At 34.7% G+C, this 5138-nt stretch overlaps 1 non-coding gene across 1 annotated transcript; it reads right to left on the bottom strand.

Moving 5' to 3' along the window:
* Positions 1-4880: 4880 nt before the first annotated feature.
* Trnap-agg lies at positions 4881-4952 on the bottom strand. The gene has a single exon. It is a non-coding gene; the product is annotated as a tRNA-Pro (tRNA).
* Positions 4953-5138: the final 186 nt, after the last annotated feature.

The following is a 5138-nucleotide window of genomic DNA, read 5'->3' as shown; positions in this document are numbered from 1 at the left end:
AGTCCAACGAGGGAAGCTATAGTTGGGGTTCAAAATCTTCCAACGCCACAGGAGTAATGAGGAATATACGCAGCCACTATCACAGTACTGATGGCAGTCGCGGTGAACCTATGCGCTACCCGACTGAATAGTGCCTGCTTGACCCTAGCCATATTTGACCAGCCGATTGACTTGACCGGGCCTTGATCAAGCCACCCGTCTAACCAGAATAAAGGACCAAAGAGGTGTGTTGCTAGCTGCAGGGCGCAGCGTGCAGCATCGCTCAACCTCCAGGACTCCTGTCTCCTGGTAATACGGGATGCCACGCACGGCAAACACACGTGGGAGAGTTCTCCCTGGTCCAAGATGGAATGAACCAGGGGTGGGTACACCATCCCCTCTCATAGGCCTTGGTGCACCAGGAAGCCATTTTGTCTCATCCCTCACTGGTGACGCCTCCAGTATGGGTAGCCCTCTGGTCCGGCTCACCAGATCATTGGGACCTCAAGCCCCCCCACCGCGGCAAGGCGGCTTCCGTTAGGGGGGTGAAGAAACAGATCACGCGCTTTGCTCACACGAGACTGTCTAACCCTGCTTTACAAAAGTTTTGAGACTCAATCCTATGCTACGGCATCATCTGCTGTGCCGTGCCGAAAACGTACGTACACCTAGTCATTGTTGTGCAGAACCAAACTTTACGAGCTGCCTTTCTCTTCGCCAGTCGTGGCCCCATGCAGCCCATCACTGCGGGGAACCAAAGGCTGCAGGAAATCTAATATATATATATATATATATATATATATATATATATATATATATATATATATATATATATATATATATATATATATATTGAAGCTTTTTTGTTTGTTTGTTTGTTTTTAAAAGGTAAAACAGGCTTAATGACTTGTTAGGGAACTTTACTAAAATGCCACATACATATTCCATAAGAAACAAGTCTCAGATAGCGATCCCGTTTTACCGAGCCTCTCACTCACAGTAATGTATCTTATATTTAGGCGGGAATACATTCCCGCCTAGGGGAACGAACAATTCACACATTTAAGACATGACATGAAAGCATTGCTCCTGGCTTTACCAACTCACTCACACTGTAAATACAATAGCTGTTTGTTTCTGTTGTTACCGGTTCACTTTTATTTCATTTTACCTGTTACATCTTCCTATTATTATATTTTGTTTTATCTCTATTTTATTTTTGTTTGCTTGTTTTCTCTTTTTTATGCCTTATTCTTACCCCAATTAAAATCTTTGAATACTCTAGGTAGTTTCTAAAAGTCTCATGAAATATTCATTTACTCCTTTTTTTCCAAATGCATTTTACTTGCATATATTTTGAAATTGATAGATACAGAGAGGTAGATGCACACACACACACACACACACACACACACACACACACACACACACACACACACACACACACACACACACACACACACACACACACACACACACACACACACACACACACACGCACCATACGCACACACACACATAGCATATATGCATGTAACAATTTACAGTTACAGACTCATACAGCTACTTCATTAATACCCTTTATCTCGTGCTTGATTACATAATGATTTTCAACTCCTCTTTATTTCACTTTCATATCCTCTTACCAGTTAACAAGTTGGTTAAGATAAAATATGAAATGTAACGATATTCTTCTTCCAGTTAATATCAACCTCAAAAGTGCGTCTTTACAGCAATGGAAAGTGAGGAAAAACTGCAAAATGAAAATTTATATTTTAGACAAAGGCTGAGCTGAAAAAAAAACGTTTACAGTACAGAATTAAGTGTGTGTGTGTATGTGTATGTGTATGTGTATGTGTATGTGTATGTGTGTGTGTGTGTGTGTGTGTGTGTGTGTGTGTGTGTGTGTGTGTGTGTGTGTGTGTGTGTGTGTGTGTGTGTGTGTGTGTGTGTGTGTGATTATATATATATATATATATATATATATATATATATATATATATATATATATATAATGTACATATATATATATATATATATATTCCGTGGAAAGGAACTGGGGACCCTACCACGTACTCACTCCAAGAGCATCACAACATGAAAACTACAATTAAGTATCATGCTGTGACTACGGCGGCTCAGACATGAACCTACCTTTAAAATATATATATATATATATATATATATATATATATATATATATATATATATATATATATATATACTGTATATGAAGAGGATTATGAATTGTTCAATTATCTAGCACTTACAAAGTAAGTATAAATGGTGTATAGGAGAGAATATATAATATGATTAACACGACTCGTGAAAATGACGTTAAAATGAGAGATTACCTTACAAATTGTTTATAAATTCCCATAATCATAATCATAAAACCACTGTAACTTCTACTATTACAAAAACTGCTATGTATTGAATGTCCAGTGCAAAGAGTCATAAAAATCGTGGATAGTATCATAACAATGATAAATAAAAACGATAGACAAGTCAGAACAAGTCATTAACAACGTAGGAGAAATGCAACTATTGTAACTCAAATATATCTAGTCTGCGATATGAATTAAAAAAGCCCTTGGCATCAGATGTTCTACGAAGTATATTGGCATCTAGTTGTCATGCACGATGATGAAAATTATGATTGCATGAGCATATCTAATATCAGGCATGCGATGATATACAGCAAGAAATATGACATTAAGTAAACTCAATATTAAGTTGATTGCCTCATTGCCCTCTCCGCCTCCTGGGACCAAGGACATCGTGCAAAGCGAATTCCGAGGTCTAAACTAATATATCCTTTGGCGAAGTCAATCGGCATGGACTTTGAAAGGGAACATCAAAACCCACCAAGGGTCTTAATTTGCAATGAACATATTTGATGCATTTTTCTACCATTTTGCCTGCATGGTAGAACGTTTTGTCATTCACCAAAGGTTCTCGGCAGTCCACCGTCCCTACTTGTTGATTATGACGTGGTTTTTATTCCGATTAAGCGAACAATTCCAGTGAGGATGTAACTGTGGATTCTCTCTTTAGTCATTGGCATTTTAAGAAGCCAGTCACGTTTCATCCACATTCTCCGATTCTACCTTATATTTACTTTTCATGTTGCGGTTGGAATGAGTGAAGTTTGTATTCACTCTTTACAAAGATCTTAGATTTTTTCAGAATCTCATAAGAAGGATTTTAGTTATACAAACAGTCGATGTATTAACTGTATTTTTTCTAATTACTACTAAGCACATGATTACACAGGAGTACTTAACATCAGTCCTCTTTCCTTTAATGCAGTAAGTCGGCTCTAAATGTAACGAACATAAAAGCCACTTTCAAGGAATTAATACAAGTTAACTAGATGAGAATATTTTTACATATCCTATGATTTAATGTAGAATATGCAGTGCATTTTAGAGCATTTGTGGAAGTAAATAAAAGGCGAAACAAGTAAATAAATGTGATACTAATGCATAATCACCAATAATGTATATGTGTCTGTGTGAAAATATATATATATACACATACACACACATATACATATGAACACATATATATTCATACAGCCATGTATGCATGCATACATACATGCATATATACATACAAACATACACACACACACACACACACACACACACACACACACACACACACACACACACACACACACACACACACACATATATATATATATATATTTATATATATATATATATATATATATATCGCAGTGGCCGAATGGTTTGAGCATCGGACTCAAGACTGTCACGACGGCAATCTGAGTTCGAGGGTTCGAGTCACCGGCCGGCGCGTTGTTCCCTTGGGCAAGGAACTTCACCTCGATTGCCTACCAGGAAACGACATATCGCCTTGAGAAGTCGAGCGCATGTGTCGTAGGGGAAGTCACCGCCGTGGCACAAACCGCGGTTGATTAGGAAGGGCATCCAATCAGGCAAGGGTGGCACTGCCATATAACCTCTCAGTAATGAATTGAGAGAGGCCTATGTCCTGCAGTGGAATGAATGGCTGTTGAAAAAAAAAAAAAAAAAAAAAAAAAAAAAAAAAAAAAAAAAAAAATATATATATATATATATATATATGTATGTATGTATGTAATATATATATATATATATATATATATATATATATATATATATTTATCTATTTATTTATTTATTTATATATATATATAAGAATATCTATTTTTTATATATTTATTAAAAATATGTTATATATATTTCATATATACACACACACACATACACACACACACATATATATGTATATATATATATATATATATATATATATATTATATATATATATATATATATAAATATATATGTGTGTGTGTGTCTGTGTGTGTGTGTATGTGTGTGTGTGTGTAAATGTATGTATTAATATGTATGTATGTATGTGCACACACACATACATTTACACACACACACACACACACACAAACACACACACACATATTATATATATGCATATATATATATATATATATATATATATATATTATATATATATATATATGTATATGTATATATATATATACATATATATATACGTGTGTATATATATAAATAAATGTATGTATATATATATATACATATAAATAATACATATGTATACATTACATATATGTATATATGTCTCTGTCTCTCCCTCATATATATATATATATATATATATATATATATATATATATATATATATATATGTATGTATGTATGTATGTATATGCATATAATATATATGTATATGTATATATGTAGATTATATATATATATATATATATATATATATACATATATATATATATATATATATATATATATTTGTATTTCAAACTTGATATCACTGGTGATTCGAAAAGAAAAATTGGGCCTGACCGGGATTTGAACCCGGGACCTCTCGCACCCTAAGCGAGAATCATACCCCTAGACCATCAGGCCGGTGTAGAGAGACATTGGAAAGTCAGGTTCAGCTCTTTCCTGCTACAGAGCACTGAAACCACATCTGGTAACCCCTTGAGAGTACTGTATTCTTCACCTTTGAGTGCTGGCAGACTGGGGCTAGAATGTGAAGTAGAATTGTTTTTCTGTTTTGTAGATGTTTAGCAATCGTGGTATATTTTTTTT

This window comes from Penaeus monodon, chromosome 4 (genome assembly GCF_015228065.2).
Source record: "Penaeus monodon isolate SGIC_2016 chromosome 4, NSTDA_Pmon_1, whole genome shotgun sequence".
In the NCBI taxonomy this organism is placed as follows: domain Eukaryota; kingdom Metazoa; phylum Arthropoda; class Malacostraca; order Decapoda; family Penaeidae; genus Penaeus; species Penaeus monodon.
This window is presented reverse-complemented; position numbering and strand designations above follow the sequence as displayed.